The 21,293-nt window shown below is 51.8% G+C and overlaps 1 pseudogene; it reads right to left on the bottom strand.

Annotated features, from left to right (window-relative positions):
* Nucleotides 1-429: 429 nt before the first annotated feature.
* On the bottom strand, nt 430-2,014 carry LOC125112071 (small ubiquitin-related modifier 2-like; annotated as a pseudogene).
* Between the last annotated feature and the right edge of the window lie 19,279 nt (nt 2,015-21,293).

Genomic DNA, 21,293 nt, shown 5'->3' on the forward strand with positions numbered 1-21,293 from the left:
GCAAAATAACTTACTGGAATATAAAGATAAGAAATGAATGACCATGCCACTAATGGAGAAAGGGGGGATTTTCACAGAACCAGTATTTTCCCCATCGCATCCCCACTTGAATGTCACTCAAAACATACCATTGGCCGTTTAGTTTTTATTATTTATTTATTTATTTTTGTCTTTTTGCCATTTCTTGGGCTGCTCCTGCGGCATATGGAGGTTCCCAGGCTAGGGGTCTAATCGGAGCTGTAGCCGCCAGCCTACGCCAGAGCCACAGCAACGCGGGATCCGAGCCACACCTGCAACCTACACCACAGCTCACGGCAACGCCGGATCGTTAACCCACTGAGCAAGGGCAGGGACCGAACCCGCAACCTCATGTTTCCTAGTCGGATTCGTTAACCACTGCGCCACGACAGGAACTCCACCATTTAGTTTTTTTTAAAAATGCAGTGTACTTGTGCACACACAGCAGTTACTTTATGTGCAGTAAAGGAGTGGGGAAGGGGGAAATGACAGAACAGAGAAAACTGTTCTGTCGTCGTCAGGGTTGGGTAGAACCAGATGGCGGTTTTCGAATTGAGAGTGTCTCCTGGGTCTGGAGGAGCAGAATTCTGGAGTAAAGGAGCAGGTTCCCTTTTTAGAAGATGCCTCCTGTCTGCTGCTGGCGCACATCAGTTTCATCTTCATCCTCCAGAGCCACCTGTGCAGGTGTGTCTGTTGCGTTGATTGGCTGCCCATCAAGTCGGAATCTGATCTGCCTCATTGACAACCCCTGTCGTTCACCGCAGGCTTTCATTGTTTCCTAAGGGGTGGATGCCTCTTAGCCTTAAACTGACCGCAGAACCATCTTGCCCCACCTCCTGCCAGTTAATATGATGGTTATTCTCAGTCTTGACTCCTTCCTTGGGCTTTTCATTGGAGCCTCCTCCGCTGCCGCTTCACGAAAGAAGTACCAGGTCCGCACCGAGTGAGCACACAAGCAACCCCAGGAGCCATGTATACGTTTTCATATTCTTTTCCTCTTTTTTTTTTTTTTTGTCTTTTTAGGGACGCACCCGTGGCATATGGAGGTTCCCAGGCTAGAGGTCGAATTGGAACTGTAGCCGCCGGCCTACGCCAGAGCCACAGCAACTCAGGATCCGAGCTACATCTGTGACCTACACCACAGCTCACGGCAACGCAGGATCCTTAACCCACTGAGCGAGGTCAGGGATCGAACCCACAACCTCATGGTTCCTAGTCGGATTTGTTAACCACTGAGCCACAACGGGAACTCCATCACATTCTTTCCCATTGTGGTTTATCATAGGATATTGAATATAGTTGCCTGTGGTATACAGTATGCAGTAGGACTTTGTTTATTCACTCTGTATATGCCAGTTTGCATGTGCCAGCCCCAAATTCCTAGTTCATTCCTCCCCACTTCCTCCCACCCTTGGCAACCACAAGTCTGTGCTCCATATCTGTGACTCTGTTTCTGTTTCTTAGATAAGCTCATTTGTCTCATATTTTAAATTCCACATATAAGTGATATCATATGGTATTTGTCTTTCTCTTACAAGTGGTTTGTTTTTTTAACAGCCATGTTTTTAGAAAGGTCAGCCAGACAGAGGTCGTTATTCCAGTTTTTAAGATCAGGCAGTTGTCGCCCAGCGAGTAGGAATCACTTCTCCTAAGTCTCACCACGTTTACAAATCTGAGTGCAGACCAGCGCTAGGTCTGCCAGCTCCGATCCCGAGCATTCACCGTCACTTCCCTGCTCACCGGGCGAAAGGCCGTGCTGAGCACAAAGGGGACTTCCTGGTGACTAAAATCATAGCCCTCTGAGCCAGACTCACAGGTCATCCAGGCCAGTACAGCCAGCCTCTAGATCATGCCCCCGAATGGCCCCCGGCCCCTGCTTGCATACCTTCAGTGACGGGAGCTGCTTCCATTCTAGATCTGCTCTAGTGCTCAGGCAGTTGCCCAGAGTGTCCCCTGACTCAAATCTACACCCACTCCTCTGCCTTCCCTTATGCATCTTACCCCTTGGGCTGCACACGTAAGTGTGACGCCCTTTGCTTGTGGCAGTCCTGTCGAATGTGGAGACAACAGTCTGACCCTCGCCCTCGTTCCTAAGCATAGGACTCCCAGCTTCTCAATTTTCTAGATCCAGACCCTGAGGCCCAAGGAGATGGTGCGACTCACCTAAGGTCATCACGCAGCAATTTCAGTAGATGATGAATGAGTGTCTGCCATGGCACAGCACTCTGTCCACCCTGCTGACGTGGCTGGAGCTGTCTGGACACTGGGGAACCCCTGGGACCCCCCTTTCAGGAGCAGGGAGTGGAAAGGAGACATGGGAGATGCTGAGTGCCAAAGCTGCCTGAGGGCCAGCATCACCCTCCCCCCATGAACACTCAGGGGAGGCTGCTGGTGCTCTGCCCACAAGCTTTACTGCCCAGAACTACTTCCAGGCGGTTCAGATGCCTCAGAGCCCCCCCCCCCCCCCCCCCCCCCGCCGCCGAATCCCAGCTCTGCTCCTGCAGCCCCGAGGGAAGTGAGTCAGGTGGGAGGAGCTGGGGGAGAGCAGATGAGGAAGGCAGGAAACCAGGACATGGTTCCTGGTCTCCCATCAGGGATTCCAGGGTGACCTTGAACAAGTCACTTCTGGGATCTCCGCTTCTTCATTTGCCAACCAGAGCCCCATTTAGAAAAGTGGCAAGCGTAGTTTATGGGTTAAAACAGCTTAGTGCTGGAGTTCCCTCATGGTGCAGCGGAAACGAATCCGACTGGGAACCATGAGGTTGTGGGTTTGATCCCTGGCCTCGCTCAGTGGGTTAAGGATCCAGCGTTGCTGTGAGCTGTGGTGTAGGTCACAGACGCGGCTCAGATCTGGTGTTCCTGTGGCTCTGGTGTAGGCCGGTGGCTACAGCTCCAATTTGAACCCTAGCCTGGGAACCTCCATGTGCTGCAGGTGTGGCCCTTAAAGGACAAAAGACAAAACAAAACAAAACAAAACAAAAACAGCTTAGTGCTGTTTTAACCCATAAACTGTGGGTCCCCAGCTATTAAACCACTTCAGGGCTGCTGTGAGGATCCAGCAGGATCAGGGATAAAGAAGGGCCTAGAGAGTTCCCAAAGTGGTGCAACATATCAGTAGCGGCTTGGGAGCGCTGGAACACAGGTTTGATTCCTAGCCCGGCATAGTGGGTTAAGGATCCGGCATTACCGCAGCTGTGGGAGAATCCCAAGACAGAATCAACTCAGTCTGAGAGATACAAGGATGAAGGAAGCAACCTTAGGCGGGGCTTTGGGGAAGGAGGGAGAGTTTGCCCTGGCGAACAGGATGGGGAAGGACAGAGCTGACTCAGAGCAGGCAAAGGCAAGGATGTGAGAACGGGCCTCCCCATCCTGGTGCGAGAAGAACTTTCTAGAAATCCATGCAAAGACCAAAAAGCCTTCTTGGGAAAGAAGTGCCTGGGAAGGAGCTGGGTTTGTTTGGAATACTCTGGGGAGAAAACATTAACTAGAGAACAGAGAGGCTGGAATAAAAGGCCTTTCATGTCTTAAAAAAGGCTGAGATTCCAAGGTGGCCCTGATGAGAAGGAGAACATAAGGCCGTTTTCCCTCTGCACCTAAGAGGCAGTGTCACGTCTTGGGACTAAAGAATGATCTAGAGCCAAAGTTACAGGATTACAACACTCACAAGTGGGATTTGTATGCCGCAGCCGGCAACCTCAAACACGCACCCCACCCCGGCATCTCCTGCCCTGGGGGGCCTTCGTCTTCCCAGAATCAAGTTTTAGCTTCCCGCTCTGAGCTTCTCTAGGGAGGGCTGGAGCCCCACGCCTCCTGCCAGAGTGAGGCCTCGTGAAAGAACCCATGTGCAGGCCAAGGATGGGAAGGGCGCCGGCCTGTGGCCAAGGGCTGAGCTCCCACAAGCTGAGCTGTTAGCAAACACAAGTTGGAGTATCCGATGCGCGGTGAGGCCAAACAAACCAAGAGGTCAGAGTGTGGAGCGGAGAAAGGCTGATGGCAGGGCCAAGTCAGGAGAACTTGAGGGCGCTCAGAAGCCCTCAAACCCTCCAGTGGTTTGGAGGGAGAAGTTTTTATAGGCAAAAGTTTTTTGAGGGCTGCAGGGTGTGTGTCTTTCTTATGATGGGTGGGCAGTGAGGTAACTGGGTGGGGCTCCAGGAATCCTGTGCTCAGCCTGAAGTTACCATCCTCCACCTGGCTGGGGGCCTTAGTTCCTGCAGAAAAAGTCAAAGATATCGTTAGGTCTCTCCCTCGAGGAGGAGCCGGGACCCTGGCCCAGTGTTTCTGGACGGCTCTTCCCTTGTTTCGGCAGCCCCTTCCTGTCCTGAGTAGCAACTGTTTGAATCAGGGAAGGTCAGGGAGGTGGGATAAAGCCTATATCCCGTTGTGGCTCAGCAGTAACCTGACCAATATCCTGATGCCTGGCCTCGCTCAGTGGCTGTGGTGCAGGTGGGCAGCTGTAGCTCCAACTCACCCCCTAGCCTGGGAACTTCCATATGCTGCAGGTGCGGCCCTAAAAAGACCAAAAAGGAAAAGAAAAAGAAATGGGAGACTGAAGTTCCCGTCGTGGCTCAATGGTTAACGAATCCGACTAGGAACCATGAGGCTGTGGGTTTGATCCCTGGCCTTGCTCAGTGGGTCAAGGATCCAGCATTGCTGTGAGCTGTGGTGTAGGTCACAGATGTGGCTCGGATCCTGAGTTACGGTGGCTCTGGCGTAGGCCGGTGGCTACAGCTCCAATTCAACCCCTAGCCTGGGAACCTCCATATGTTGCGGAAGCAGCCCAAGAAAGGGCAAAAAGACAAAAAAAGGGGGGGGGGGGAGACAAAGGAAGGACTTATAGCCAGGTAGACCCTGCGGGGTCCTGCTCTGGTTCAGAGGCAGCCCAGCCAAGGCCCTGAACAACCCCCGGGGACTCGCAACAGGTACCTCGGCGATTCAGAAGTCCTTTCTCATTTTTCTCGTTCTGACTCCCCATCACTAATTTCTCCCCTGTCCCCAGAAGCTGCCTCCTCCAAGCAGGGCGCAGCCATGCCCACGAGACACGCTCTCATCCTCTGCCAAGAGCTTCTGGCTTCGTTCTCTTCCCTGAGGATACGGATGAGTAAACTGGCTCCCGTCCTGATTCCAGGATGATTCAGGGTGGAGAGGAAGAGGAGGCGAGGGGAGGCTCTGAGGCCAGCCCTTTGTGATGGTCCAGAGGGCGTCAGTGAGGTCTGAGCTAGGGCTCAGGGCCCGGAAGAGGAAGAGTCCACCGGGGGACTGGCAATGACTGGATGTGGGGGTGAGCAGCAGATTTGAAACGGAAGCAGCTCAGCCTCGAACCCAGCCTAAACCCAGCTTGGGACTTGAACCCAGGTGCCAGGACTCGAACCCGATTGGAATTTGAACCCACCGTTTTTTTTTTTTTTTTTTGTCTTTTTAGGGCTGCACCCACCGCATGTGGAGCTTCCCAGGCTAGGGTCGAATCGGGGCTGTAGCTGCCGGCCTACACCACAGCCACAGCAACGCAGGATCCGAGCCTCGTCTGCGACCTGCACCACAGCTCATGGCAATGCCAGATCCTTTACCCACTGAGCAAGGCCAGGGATTGAACCTGTGTCCTCATGGATACCAGCCAGGTCCATTTCCACTGAGCCACGATGGGAACTCTGAACCCATGGGGTTTTTTTAATTAGATTCACTCACCTGGTGTCTGGACTGACTGAGGCTCGGGTTCTTTGTGTCTCAGCGCAGAAGGAATCCAACGAGAGGCAAAATGCTAGGCAAGAAACGGATTGTTTTTAAGATAGGACGCTTGTTAGGGATACAAGCTGGCAGCCGAGGAGGCTCTGCCGGGGGGATTAGGTGGGCTACCTTTTTATAATCCAAGGAAAGTGGGGATTGACGAAAGACCACCTTCTTCCTCACTCTTGAGATTCACCGTCAGGCTTCCATCACTAGCTCCTGCTTCCTAGAGGGTGAGAGAGTATTTGACCCTATGAGGTCAAACTAGGACTGTCCTGGCGCTTAGTCATCAGATCAGCAGAAGGGTAGCAGGTGCTGAAAGAGGTCGAATCAGCTCAGGTTTGCCTGTAGTGAGGGTGTCCAGCTTTGGAATGTCATCTTTCCCTTCCATTCCTGTCCCTGGTCCCACGGATCCTTATCTTGCTGAACTTGAATGCAGGCCTCATTTTCTCTTTCACCTGATGCCCTGAGGCGTATCACATACTTTTATTTTGGTTTTACAGTTACGCAAGGCCGCTTCATGTCCCTCTGAGGTCCCTCCTGAGCCACCTGTCACTGACAGTGGTCTCCCGCTGTCTGCGGTCCCCTCCTGGGACTTCCACAACCGCCCGGGCAACTCTCCTACCCCATCCCTGTCAGATCGACTCTCGCGTTCTGGCCTGGCTGGCAAGCTGGTGGTGGACACAGATGGAAAAACCAGAAGAGAAGGATACATAGGAAGTTCATAAGAAATGGCCAGCCTCTCTTTGAAAAATTCACCTTTGGCCCAGTGGGAGAAAGACTGTGGATGACTTAGATGTCAGCAGGGAGTAAATTAACTAAACGGTTACGGCCATGTTAGGCACTATTAGGAAATACGAGCTATGGGGAAATAGTCATGATAATTTATGCTCTGGAAGGAGGTCATAAAAAGTATCGCAATGGCGTTCCTGTTGTGGCGCAGTGGTTAACGAATCCCACTAGAATCCATGAGGTTGCGGGTTCCTTCCCTGGCCTTGCTCAGTGGGTTAAGGATCGGTGTTGCCGTGAGCTGTGGTGTAGGTTGCAGACGAGGCTCGGATCCCGTGTTGCTGTGGCTCTGGCGTAGGCCGGTGGCTACAGCTCCGATTAGACCCCTAGCCTGGGAACCTTGGGAGAGGCCCCTGAAAAGGCAAAAAGACAAAAAAAAAAATCACAAGAGTAATCCTATTTTTGTAAAAAATAGCAGTTCGTGTCCTTATCTGAAATGTTCTCCAAATAAAGAAAGAAAGAAAGAAACACCAAAATGTTAAAAGTGGAGTTCCCATTGTGGCCCAGCAGGTTAAGGACCTGACATTGTCTCCATGAGGGTACAGGCTTGAGCCCTGGCCTCTCTCGGGGGGGTTAGGGATCCAGCGTTGCCACAAGCTACTGGGTAGGTTGCAAATGAGGCTCTGATTCTGCTCCTAGCCCAGGACCTTTCTTATGCCTTGGGGTGCAGCTGTTAAAAAAAAAAAAAAAAAAGTCAAAAGTGATTATCTCTTGATGGTAAATCACAGGGGATTTTTACTGTCTTTGTATATTTTCTTCTTTCCTTCATAAGGAACAACAGCAGCGCTGCTGCTCCTCCCTCTCCTCTGCTGTGAAGATGTGGAGTCTGGAATGACCGTCCCTTTGAGCAACACCAGAGCATCTAAAGGTACTTCTGCTCCCACCCCTGTGTGCCCCGCATCCTGGGGGTTCTGTCACCTGGGGAAGCAGCCCCTTGGGCCCAGGCAGCAGCTGAGCAGCTGCTTCTCTGGCTCCTAAGAGGCACAGTCCTTCTTGATGCCTAGATCCTGATCCAGGTGGGACAGAGGTCACCAATGAATTGCATCAGGCTCTCTGGCTTCGGAAGGTCCCCAGGGCTCCTTCCACGTAAGATGCAGAGAAGGACAAAGGTGAGATGCTGTCAAGCTGACAGGAGCACACGACAGATGTGCGGGAAAAACACTGAGGGAGTTCTCTTGTGGCTCAGCAGGTTAAGGATCTGGCATTGTCACTGCAGCAGCTCGGGTCCCTGCTGTGGCCAAAAAGAAAAAGAAAAACGCATTGAATTAATGAAGGGGTGAGGTCAATGTTGTGCATCTTTTGGACACATGGGGAATTCTTTTCTCAAACGAGTGACGTCAACAGAATTATAAAGAAATTAAATCCCAAATACAAGTCGCGGTATATCAGCTCCCCAGATTCGTCGAGCTCAGTCCTAGTGAAAGCCACTGACTCCTTGGGGTCCCACCGAGTTGGGGAGTGAGAGAGCGTGCTCTTCGCTCCTGGCAGGGCCCAGGCCACGCAGGGCTCAGTTACATTCCACTAAGTGCAGAGAAGACGATGGAACTAGGGGCTCACTCTCTGTCTTGTCACCTGTCCCCCCTACCCCCACCCCAGCTCACTAATCCCTCGCTGTTCCCGCCGGAAGTTCGCCACACCTGGGATGGCCCTGGACACTTGACTGAAATTGGCAGAAAGCCCCTGACCTTTTCCCAGTGAGAACGTTACTGATGGTCTCTGATGCCAGAATGACAGCCTACTGTTTTTTACTTCTTTTCCTGACACCTGTTCCTGGCGATGACCTTGACAGCTTCTCAGCTGCCTGCCTGGGGGCCCTTGGGCACTCAGTGGTGTTTCATGAGCCTCCCAGGAAGCTCCATGATTTCTAGACCAGTTCCCATCTAATCACTCTGACACCTACAGAGCAGCGGTTGCCGTTTCCCGGCAGTTCATCCTCATCCCGCCTCCCTCTGCTCTGCTCCGCTGTGATTTCTGCCCCAGCATCGGCAGAGGATTCGAATCAGACACTGAGGTGGATTTTTCTAATGTGTGCAAAGGCCCCGAGCGGGCTGCAGGTGGCCTGGTACTTGTGGTGTCTGTCTTTCTGCTTTCAAAAGTGAAGCTCTCACGAACCGGTGGAGGTTAGCAGAGCTTCAGGCTTCGTGCCTCTCTTAAGCGGTCTGCCCGGGAGCCCTCCCAGCCGCTTGGGCCACAGTCCACTGGGTCCCAGGTCTCTGCCTCGGGGCCTGGGCTGTATCCCCCTCAGTGGTAGACACCTTTCCCCACAGAAGCCCTGTAGGAGGTGGGAAGAAATGGGGCTCCTCCCCCCGCCGTCTGTTCCTCAGTCCCCAAAATTATATATCCAACTGGGTAGGGGGTAAATCTATCTTTCTTTCTTTTCTTTCTTTCCTTTCTTTCTTTCTTTCTTTCTTTTTCTTTCTTTCTTTCTTTCTTTCTTTCTTCCTTCCTTCCTTCCTTCCTTCCTTCCTTCCTTCCTTCCTTCCTTCCTTCTTTTTTTTCTTTTCTTTTCTTTTTTCTTTTTTGGGCCACAGCATATGGAGGTTCCCAGACTAGGGGTCCAATCGGAGCTGTAGGTGCCAGCCTACACCACAGCCACAGCAGTGCTGTGGGATCCCAGCCATGTCTATGACCTACACCACAGCTCACGGCAACACTGGCTCCTTAGCCCACTGAGTGAGGCCAGGGATCAGAGCCCTGTCCTCATGGATACTAGTTCGGTTCGTTACCCCTGAGCCATAAGGAAACCCCTGGGGGGATGAAGCTTTCTGCATGGAAGGAGTGGATAATCCTAAAGGTGCCACGGTGTCCAGGAGGAAGGGGCAGGCTCTCCCTGTCCTCACGTGGAAGGGGAACCCTCAGGATCCTTCCTAAAAGGAGAGGTTGCCGCAGGGCACACTCTACTTTCTAACCTCCCCTCTCTTGCTCTGAAATTCACACCCCTCTTCCTCCAAAAGCCTCCTCCTCACAAGCCGCTCACCTGCCCCGAAGCTGGTGCCACAGAAATCCAGTCCCCACCACGGGGAGGGCGGTCTCCTTCTCTGGATCCATCCACCCAGCCCCCACCCAACCCTAGTCCTGCTGAGTCAGGGTCCTGGGAGGTGGGTGGGGGGAGATCAGATATCTGTGCTTTTAACCTGTTTCCAAGTATTTTTAGACACGTTGAGGCTTGGAAACTTCTGCCCTTTGGTTCTCTCCCATAAACAAAGGAAGGACTCAGGAGTTCCCACTGTGGCAACTCAAGATACAACGGGATCAGCTACCTCTTGGGATCGCTGGGATGAGGGTTTGATCCCCGGCCCCACCCAGTGGGTTAAGGATCTCGCATTGCCGCAGCTGCGGCTTAGGCTGAGACTGCAGCTCAGATCTGATCCCTGCCCTGGGAGCTCCATGTGCTTTGGGGTGGCCAAAAAAAAAGGACTCAGATTAACCTTTCTAGTATGGATTTGATTAAATTCCTTAATTATCTTCTTGGTATATGTGTGTGAGGTGTGTGTGTGTGTTGAGAGGGCAGCAGGCAGCCAGGGGGATGGTGGATCTGTTTATCACACTACACACCAAAATGATAAAACTGTTTATCTTGGGGTCTTGGGGTCATGGCTATTTTTCTTTCTTTTTTTTTTTTGCTATTTCTTGGGCCGCTCCCTCGGCATATGGAGGTTCCCAGGCTAGGGGTTGAATCGGAGCTGTAGCCACCGGCCCAGGCCAGAGCCACAGCAACGCTGGATCCGAGCCACGTCTGCAACCTACACCACAGCTCACGGCAACGCCGGATCGTTAACCCACTGAGCAAGGGCAGGGACCGAACCCTCAACTTCATGGTTCCTAGTCGGATTCGTTAACCACTGCGCCATGACGGGAACTCCATGGCTATTTTTCTTTTGCCTTCCCTGTATTTCCCAACTTTTCAACAAGGAAGAGTTAATTATGTAATAACGAAAAGTTTTTAAAGACTTCACCATATTCCATTATCATCCATCTTGAATCTCAGGCCCAGCAAATCCTGCGAGCTCCCGCTATCCCAGCCTGATGTGCCGGTGGGTGAGAGCGGACAGACTGCTCTCAGAAGTGGCGCTGTTCACGGGAGCCATCTGGAAGCATGGCCCCTGCCCTGTTCTGTCGTCCAGCGCTTGCCCAGATGGCCTAGTAGGGCCTTGGCAAAACCCTGAGCATTTGATTCCCAGGGTTCCTGGCAGCTTTGGAGCTGGATCCAGGCCAAGGTCAGGGAGCCAGGTGCAGGCTCCAGCTCTGGAGAGACCTGATGAGAGGCAGGATGGCACCGGACCGTGCCGTCCAGGAGAGCGGTCTTAGCCCCTCACTCCAAGACTTGCATCATCCTCTGTGGATTGTTTTTTGAGATTGAGATGGATCTGAAAATTTGCATGTACATTTAGTGAGGTGATGTTCCTTGTTTTCCCAAAAGGTTCTTATTAGATCTGCAAGTTAGGAGTTCCCTTGTGGTGTAGAGGGTTAAGGATCCGGCATTATCACTGCAATGGCTCGGGTTGGATGAGTTTCCTAGCCTGGGAACTTGCAACATGCCTCGGGCCCAACCGAAAAAAATAAACAAAAAAAAACCCCTGCTAGTTATATACAGAATGGAGCACAGTACTTGACACATAGTGACATGTTTGTTAAGAAATGAATACGGGAGTTCCCGTCGTGGCTCAGTGGTTAACGAGTCTGACTAGGAACCATGAGTTGCAGGTTCAATCCCTGACCTCGCTCAGTGGGTTAAGGATCTGGCATTGCCGTGAGCTGTGGTGTAGGCTCGGGTCCCACGTTGCTGTGGTTCTGGCGTAGGCCGGTGGCTACAGCTCTGATTGGACCCCTAGCCTGGGAACCTCCATATGCCGAGGGTGCAGCTCTAGAAAAAGGCAAAAAGACAAAAAAAAAAAGAAAAGAAAAGAAAAGAAAGAAAGAAATGAATGTATTTATGAAAAAGAAAGAACAGTATCTAGCTTTTTGTAAGAGTGTGATGCCTTCCTATCATCCCAAAGTTACTGATGTTTGATTTAGGGTCTCCCTGGGGCTTGGTTCGCTTGGCACAGTCTCCTTGGGGACCTCACAGAGACACAGTGACCTGTGAGCCCTGCCTGAAGCCACAGGCATTTTCTCTCATTTATTTATGAGAAAGTTCCTTGCAGAAAGTTGAAGCTCCGTGCTGGGTCCCACCATGTGCCGGCCTCCTCCCATCCGTAGCACATGGATTCCTGTCCTGACAGATTCGTGCTGGACCGATTCCTGTCGGGAGCAGAGCCTTTCAGGAACATCTGTGATCACAGAAAGTAAGGGATGGAACTGAGTGGACGCAGCGTAGCCAGATGTTAATTTAAAGCAACAGGCCCCTCCTATTCCTATTCCAGGCCAAAGGAGTGGCAATCTTGTAAGGGGTACTAGATGGAACCTTACTAATATGCAAAAAAAAGGGGAGGGATTCGTTCCAGATGTGGAGTATTTCATCACTACAAGAAAATTAACTATTCTGAATGATTGTCACTTTGGCCTCCAAGGGGAGTGACTGGGTCCAGTGGGTGCCCTTGGTGGGCTGGCCACCTCCATGCCCATTCTCTAGCTACTGTTTTCACATTGCGCGCGCACGCGCGCGCACACACACACACACACACACTCTCTCTCTCTTTTTCTCTCTCTCTCTCACACACACATACACTCTTAACCCCTGTTAGGTGGAAGTGGACAGGCGGTGAGACGGGAACAGCCAAAGTCTAAATTGACAGGTGCACACCTAACTTGGCACTGGGGCCTCCTTCAAGATAGCTGTGCCGTCATTGGCATTTGTCTTGTGGGTGGGTCCACGGGTCCCTCACAGCCCTTCCCCATCCCTGGGGACCACCCACTTATGGCACCTTGACCCAGCTTTTGCCTTTTCTGGCTGAAAGCTATACCTTTCCCCTCAATTTGGCTCCCATTCAAGCCCTCTAGGAGTCACCTGCCCTTCTGGAAGGTCCTCTGAATCCAGCTCATCTCCATGGAGACACACCTGGCCATGGGAAACCCCCAGGCATGCTCGCGCAGCCAGAATCTGGGCCCTTCCCAAAGTGGCCCAGCTAGTGACTTGGCCCCCAGCGAGTGCTCTAGCCAGGCTCTCACCCATAGACATTCTCAGGTGTGGGTCAGGAACCAGTCCTACACCCACTAAATGTTAAGGCACACAAAACACATTCTCTAGATGGTTCCCTGGAAGCCCCCCTCTGTTGGTTTAAGAGAGGAGGAACTCCCATTAACCCTTCCCACGTGGCGGTGGGGACTGGGCGCAGGCCATGCCCACTTTCCAATGAAACCTTCATTTCTTCTTTTTCTGCCCAAGTCTCCGCCTTTTGTGTGTCTTCACGGAGGGCGTTTTGATCTCTCGGCCGGTCTCCTGTAGGTTATCGTGCCCTTGGTCTTTGGCGCCTCCAAGGATACTCCCAGACAAAGAGGAAGTCGCCTCAGCACCGAAGGCTTCCCTGATTCCAGCGCCCCTTAGATTCCAGCGGAATGTGGATTCAGATCCCAGCCCCTTGCTTAACACGCCCTTGGGGGCACCTCGCTAAACTCTTGGCTTCAAGCTCCTCACTTGCAAATTGGGTTTAAAAAATCCTTAGTTCACAGGGCTTGGGAAAAGTTTAGGGAGATATTATTGCAAGTGCCTGGCTTGTAATAACTGCTCACGAAATAGGACTCCCTTAGGATCCACGCAGCCCTACTGCGAGGTGCGCTTCCTGCTCTCAGTCTGAAGGCGTTCAGGCTTCCAGGGGCTGTTCTGCCGCAGAGATAACCTCATCCATTTTGCTGCTGGTGGCGTGTTTGGCTCCCTGAGGCAGGAGACCTTAGGGGTTATCTGATTCCCATCCAGCCTCAGCTAGACGACCTTCATAGCCCAAGCTCTGGGTTCTTCCCCTGAAAAGTGAAAACAGCATCAGACTGTATGGGAAATAAACCCTCCTTGACCTCACGGAGCTCTGGCAAGGATGAAATTAGGTGGCATATGGCAGGTGTCTGGCACCAGGCTTACGGCTCTCGGGGGCCCTCAGCAGTGGTGAATTCCATCACCTTCCCCACTGAGAGGGAGCAGTGGGGGTGGCATCTGTCAGCTACACGTCTTAATCCACAAAACTTGCCGTGGTTGCAGAAAAGAGTCTGCAAGCGTGTACGTTATAAAGGGTCAGGTGCCTTAGAAAGCGCCAGTGGGCTCTGACGGTTAGCAGGAGGAATGCAGTCTAGCGGCCTCGGAAGACTTTGTGGAGAAGAAACCACTTCAAATTTCCTTCCCTAAGGAGGCTTCAAGACAGTCTGTTTGGCTGAAATGTGTGTTTCTTCCATAGGAAGAGCACATGCAGTGCTGGTAAAGAGGGTGCAGTGTCCATAATACGTGGAAGCCCTATTGATCCCTGTGCTGTCTATGCCAGCACGTTCTTTCTTGTTTGCTTCTTTTTTTTGCTTTTTTAGGGCCACACCCGCAGCATATGGAAGTTCCCAGGCTAGGGGTTGAATCGGAGCTGTAGCCGCCGGCCTATGCCACAGCCACAGCAATGCAGGATCCGAGCCGCATCTCCAACCTACACCACAGCTCACAGCAATGCCAGATCCTTAACCCACTGAGCGAGGCCAGGGATCGAACCCGCCACCTCATGGCTGCTCGTTGGATTTGTTTCCACTGTGCCAAATACAGGAACTCCATCCAGCATGTTCTTTTGAGGCAGCTAGGAGCAAGCCTTCACACAACTAAAGAGGAAGCCGTTGCATTTTGTGAGGAGCTTATAAAAATGTGGAAAGTCCTGCAGAGCTGCTTTTTTCTGGTGCCATTCCTCATTGGGTTAATGGCTTCAAGAACCACTACCCTTCCCGGTGTTAGGCTCTCCGGGGAAGTGGGGAGTGCAGATACTTCCTTCTGATATTTATGAAAAAATTCTCAGTGTTCTTTTTGAAGAAGTCTAAAGCTTCGATCGGATTTTTCACTTTGGTAGCCCCAGTCTCTGTTAGAGGCAAAGATCCTACATCTGGGAGGAAGTTCAAAACCTCGGGTTCAAGGCTGTGAGGACAAAGTGACTGTGAGGCTGGGTGCAAATGCTGGCGGCCGCTTAGCCCTGCTGCTGTTTTATTAGGATCTGGGCTGGGCTGTGTTTGTTAGAGCGCTGCTTACCGAGACCTTTAGGCTCTAAATGATCTGTCCAATTTGGTTTTTTGTTAAACCCTATCATTTTTATACCACGTGATTTTTGCAAAAAGATTTTTTTCCTTTACCTTGTTTTGTTTTCAGGATCATATATATGGCATTATGGCAAAAAAGCCCCAATCAGGATCCTGCTGGCAAATCAGAATGACCCAGACCTCCAAGAAGCAAAACTAAAGTGCTTTCATTTCCCCTCACTCACGCATTTTCAAGGCTTGCTGAAAGCCATGTTATCAGGACAAGAGAATATTCCTCACATAGAAAAAAGAGAAACTCAGATAGCACCTCCTCCAGGAAGCCCTCCCTATGGCCGTCTACCAGACTGGGTTAGAGGTCCTTCCTCTGGGCCCTCCAGGTTCCTGCAGTTTTTTGTCTCGGCTCAGATTACATCATAGGGTCATTACCCGTGTCCATGTCTGTTCCTACCCCCTAATCCGATGTCACTGGGCTTCCAGGGTCCAGGGCCCAGCACGAGGCTAGCCACTGGGGTGACATCAGGAAGCCTCAATGCACTGAACAGGGTGATGCAGGAGCACCGTTGGGGGCTGGTGGATATAATAGTGAGACTCTGCCTGTACTTGTAGTCATTGAGAATTTACTTCAGAGTTTACTTGCAAGCCAGTAGTAAGCCCATTGGAAACACGTTTTATAAAGCTCGTGAAGTATTTCAGTTTTGTTTACTAGCTCTGGCACCGTCTTCCCACAGCCTAAAAATCCCCCTGGGCCTCAGGGAGCTATTTGGATGCCTGTAGAACCGAGGCCAGGATCCAGAATGCTGCGCGTGAACAATGAATAAAGCCAGAGCAGCAGAGACCGGGGCGGGGAGAGGGGACGCGCTGGGCTCTAAGTTAAGCCAGACTCTAAGCCACGCTCTGCCATTCACACGCGCGACCTGGAGAGTCACTCCGCCTCCCTGGGCTGCCCCTGCGGAATGAAGATCTTGGAATAGCTTCCCCTATTTGTTCAGCATATACAGGTCTTCAGGACCTGCATGGCCCTACCGAGGAAATGCTGAAAACAAGGCTGCCCTGGGGAGGTCACAGCCTGGAGAGGGAGACAGGCTCGTGCCTACACGGTCCCTGGATGTAGGGAGGGGAATTTAACATTGAGCATCAGCTGTGTCCCCAGCACTTTATATCTAATGTCTAATGTAATGCTTCCTCTAAGGCAGGTGTTATTACCCCTGTTTTATAGCTGGGGAAACTGAGGCTCAAGAGGTTAAATGACCTTGGAGTTCCCGCTGTGGCACAGTGGGTTAGGGATCCAGCATGGCTGCAGCTGTGGCTCGGATTCAGTCCCTCGCCTAGGAAATTCCATACGCGTGGGTACTGCCACTGGGAAAGAGGGGAAAAAAAAGGTTAAGTGACCGACTATGCTAGCAAGGAACAGAGCTGGCCTTTGAACCCAGGTCTGCCTGACTCTGAAAACCAAGATGATTCTCACCTAATTTGAACAGTCTATCACTCTGTGATTTAAAAAAAAAAAAAGAAAATTTAGTTCAGGAGAATGCACGTTCATTTCCTTCCTTAAATCTGGGCTTGCAGTTATTTAAAAAAAATTTCTTTCTGGCGTTCCTGTCATGGCTCAGTGGTAACGAACCCAACTAGTATCCATGAGGACACGGGTTCAATCCCTGGCCCTGCTCAGTGGGTTAAGGATCCAGTGTTGCCGTGAGCTGTGGTATATAGGTCACAGATGCAGGTTGGATCTGGTGTTGCTGTGGCTGTGGTGTAGGCCAGCAGCTATAGCTCTGATTGGACCCCTGGCCTGGGAACTTCCACATGCCTCGAGTGCGGCTCTAAAAAGACAAAAACCAAACAAACAAAAAAACTTTTCTGATTCAGGAAACGGATAATGTTCTGTTTCAAATTATATGTTAGAAGCTGAAAGATGGCTCCTTCCTTCCTTCATTTATTCATTCATTCCCTTAATTGTTCAACAGACACTTACTGTCCGCTGTGTGCTGACCATGTGCTGTTCGAAGCCCTGGATGCAGCATAATGAGCGGAGGTCTCCGTTCTCCTGGAAATGACTTTGTCATGATATGTTAAGACATGATGAAGATGAACACAACTAAATAAGATGATCAGATTTATTATAAGTTCTAGGAGAAATTTAATCTAGGAGTACTGATATGGTAGATTGGAGTGCCAACTAAATCAAGGTAGTTAGAAATGGCCTCTCGGAGCTGAAATTTGAGCTGAGATCAGGTTGAGAAGGACCCAGCCGGTGGTGCTTTAGCGGACGTGCTTCCTGGGCTCAGCGAACAGCCGGTGAAAAGGCACTGTGGTGGGGACAAGTGAGACTCTGGGTGGAACAGAAAGGAAGCCAGTGTGGCTGGGGTAGGTTAACGATAGGGAGAGCGGCAGAAGATAACCTGAGAGGCAGGGGGGATCATGTGCGGCCTCAGCGCAGCATCGAGACAGCTAGAGAAAGTCCCTGGCAGAAGGTAAGCAGGGCAGTGACATTCAGCCTTGGCGACCGCAGGGACAATGGACTCATTCTGACTCAAGCATCTCCCGTTGGTCCAGTGGAAGAGACCTGTCCAGAGACTGCCAGGGTCAGTTCGTGGCAGAGCCAGGAGTGAGTGAGAGACCCCGTTCAAGCAGAGCTCTCGGCCAAGCCACTGACACCCAGGTTGTAATGCAGCTGCCCAGCCACCACCCTGACCCTCCCCCCTCCCCCCGGGCTACCAATGTGTCTTTCTTTCTTTTTTTTTTTTTTGTCTTTTTAGGGCCTCACCTGTGGCGTAGGGCTAGGGGTCGAATCAGAGCTGTAGCCGGCCTACGCCACAGCCACAGCAAGGCAGGATTCGAGCCACCTTTGCTACCTACACCACAGTTCACGACAACGCCAGATCCTTAACCCACTGATCAAGGCCAGGGATTGAACCCGCGTCCTTGTGGAGGCTAGTCCAGTTCCTTAAGCACTGAGCCATGATGGGAACTCCCCAATGTGTCTTTCTCCTGATCAATTGCACCAACCTTCAATGGGCTTCTCACTCTCACCCTTACCTTCTGAGGATTCATTGTCTACGCAGCAGGCAGGATGATCGTGGTAAAGCTTCATTTAGATAATATTTCATCTTTGCTCAACCCCTCTGATGCCTCCCTGTATCTCACTGTATCTTTTCATTTCTTTGTCTTCCCTCCAGCCCTGCTGGCTCTTGTCTTAAATATCCTTGGATCCTCCATGCGCTGGCTCTAGGGTCTGGGGCACAAAAGGAGCTCAATAACTGCTGAATGAGTAAGTAAACATATGTAAATGTGAAATCTGCGAACATGACAGGAGGTGACTTAACGTAGGTCCATGTAGGAGAATCTGTCTGCTTATTATTTATGGATAGGACATTGGTTAAGAAGAGCATGGGCTTTGAACCAGACTGCCCGGGGTTCGAATCCTGTCTCTTCCCCTTATGAGTGGTTTGATCTTGGTTAAGTCATTAGCCCCTTTGTGTCTCAATTTCCTTGTCTGTCTAGTGGGGATGAGAAGCGCATCAAACTCAGTGATGTTGCAAGTATTAAACTAGTGAGTATACATAAACAAACCATTCTTGGTATCTCTCAACTCTCAGTCATGATGTCATGACTGCTGTCTCCATGTGCAGGGAGGAAAATGCCTGCCAGGAAGGTCTGGTGGCTTCGATGGAGACCCCTCGTGTGAGAGACACATTGCTGCCTTTGAGAGGTTCCTCTGATTTGCTGGTTCCACCTTGGGCAGGTCATTCACCCTTCAGGGTCTGTTTCCATATCTGAGAAATGGAGATCATCTTATTTGTTGCAGCTTCAAGACTGAGCATAGCAAGTTTCTGGCACAGTACCTAGCACCTGATCCAAAAGCAACAGATGCTTCCTTTCTCTCTTCTCCCCACTGGCCTGTGAGCCGCAGGATTCCTGTGCCTGCATCGACCCACACCCTCCTGCCCAGCACAGAGCCCCGCCCTGGGAGCAGACAATAAACACTGAACAGAGGATCAAAACTCGCAGACGCCTAAGGAGGCTGCCCTTGCCGCCCTCACACATCTGTCTCCACAGGGTCTTTTATTTTTCTGCCAGAAATCTCACCCAGAGAATCAGTCGTCATCTGTCACGGTGGCTAAGCCAAACGACCAGCTCCCATCTCCCCATTCGGGGAGGGGCGCGTCCCTCCCGTTTACTGAACATGGTACCAGACGTGTGTTTCTAAAGCACAGCTGAGAGCGTCCCCTCGCCTCACCCAGAAGCCTCTGGGACCCTCCAGAGCTGCCCCAGCCACCCCTGCTGGGGTTTGAGGCTCAGCACAGGCCACCTGGCCGCCCTTGCCGTGTCCTCTCTCCCTCCTTCTGATCTGGCGCGCGCACACACGCACACACAACACACACACACACACACACACAGAGCAGACCAAATCATCGTTCTTAGGCCTTGCCATCCCCAAACCCTTGCTCTCACTGTCTCCTCTGCCTGGGATGACTTTCAAAAGCATCAGACCCCCCCCACATCCCCAGGTCCCACTCCAAGGCCACCTCTCCACCTGGCCTCCCAACCACGCAAGCTAGAAGCGTCCCCCCTGTACCTCAGTTCCCACAGTGCTCTGCCCTAGGGCTCCTCGCACACTTATTGCTGCGAGCGTCGTATTTACCTGCGTGCAAGAGCTAAGCCGGCCTCAGTCAATGAGACAGATGACTGTGGGTTGGCCTCCGCCCTGCTCCCCGCTCCCTCGTACATTTTTCTTGCCTGCAGCAGGAGCACAGCTCATGCGTACTGGATGGGTCACCCAGCCTCATCTGTTCAATGCGCAGAGGTGTCTTGAATCAGCCTCTTGTTCCTCAGTCCTGCTAACGCCCGAGGTCAGACCACACTGTCTTTCACTCCACCTGTTACAACAGCCTCCAGCAGTTTTCCTTTTTCCTCCTGAGTCCCTCACAGACTATCAGAGTAATCGTTCTATTTTTTTTTCTTTTGTCCTTTAAGGGGCGCACCCACAGCATGTGGAGGTTCCCAGGCTAGGGGTCTAATCAGAGCTGTAGCCCCCAGCCTACACCACAGCCACAGCCATACCAGATCCGAGCCGCATCTGCAACCTACATCACAGCTCACGGCAACGCCGGATCCTTAACCCACTGAGCAAGGCCAGGGATCGAACCTGCAACCTCATTGTTCCTAGTCAGATTCGTTTCCACTGCTCCACGATGGGAACTCCACCTTTCTACAAAGAGAATCTCATCCTGCCTTTCCCCTGTGGAAAGCATTTCATTAACTCCCCACTGCTTCGGGGTGAAGCCTCAGCTGCCTTCCTCTTCTGCCCAGTCTTTGCCCCCCCAGCGCCTCCCATGTACTTCCTTGCACTTCTCCAGAGCTACTTATTTGTTTGAGCGTTTTAGAGCCACAGCATGCAGAGGTTCCCGCGTCAGGGATTGAACCCTCACTGCAGCAGCAACCCAAGCAGAGCAATGACAATGACAGATCCTTAACCCGCTGGGCCACCAGGGAACTCCCAGAGCTACTTGTAATACCACAGCCACCTGGTGTTGTTTCAGGCCTCTGTGTCTTGGCATATGCTGTTCTGTCTTTTTCAAATGACACCCACCCCCACTCCCCGTCCCCCAACATCTGATAACCACTACCCGAGCCTCAAAACCCAGTTCTGACAAAAGCTTCCTCTGTGAAGGGAGAGCCGGCTGCCTGCATGAACACCCCGACACTGGCCATACATCCACCCTGGAGCGCTGGGCATTCTCTGTGTGCCAGACGCTCCCTCTGGGCAGCCACTGCACTGGCCAGATTCCTGGGCTTGTAGTCATCAGCCTGTTTGACATGTTGACGTGAACTGTGCTTGTACCTGCCTCGTGTCCTGGCCTGCAGCCCTGAGGTCCAGGCCGCTCCTGGCTCTTGTCACTGAGGGTCCCTCATCATCAAGGACTCACACGGTGCTGGCACATGTGGGAGACCCATATGTGGAAGGGAGGAAGTCCAGTGGGAAATAGGGCAGGACCACTGTGAGATCTGACCCTAGGCTGCTGGGGCCTCTGATAGCAGAACCAGGATCCTGCTGCTTAATACAAAAGATGCTTCATCTTCGATAGTCCTGGGGCTCCTGCTCTGACTTTGGGTGAGTGGTTCTCAGTGGAAAAGTCCTCAGGAAATTCCCTGCAGCTGCCCAAATGCTGAGCCAGTGAACTGGTCCAAGAGGCTGCTGACAATCCAGCTCAATATGAAACGCAGCTTTGTTATCGGGGTGGCAGGAAATAAGTCAGTTCTGTCCCTGGCTTCAACTGCTCAGACCCTCAATGTGCCATTCTGCCATTCTTTCTCTCTCTCTTTTTTTTTTTTTTGTCTTTTGTCTTTTCAGGGCTACACCCGAGGCTTATGGAGGTTCCCAGGCTAGGGGCTGAATCGGAGCTACAGCTGCTGGCATACATCACAGCTCATGGCCACACCAGATCCTCAACCCATTGAGCAAGGCCAGGGATCGAACCCGAGTCCTCATGGGTGCTAGGCAGGTTTGTTAACCACTGAGCCACGATGGGAGCTCCCATCCTTCTCTTTTACAAAGCTTGCCGATGCCCCCGCTTTGTGCTTGGCACCGAGGACAGAGAGAGAAATTAGACCGTTCC

This window comes from Phacochoerus africanus, chromosome 11 (assembly GCF_016906955.1).
Source record: "Phacochoerus africanus isolate WHEZ1 chromosome 11, ROS_Pafr_v1, whole genome shotgun sequence".
Classification (NCBI taxonomy): domain Eukaryota; kingdom Metazoa; phylum Chordata; class Mammalia; order Artiodactyla; family Suidae; genus Phacochoerus; species Phacochoerus africanus.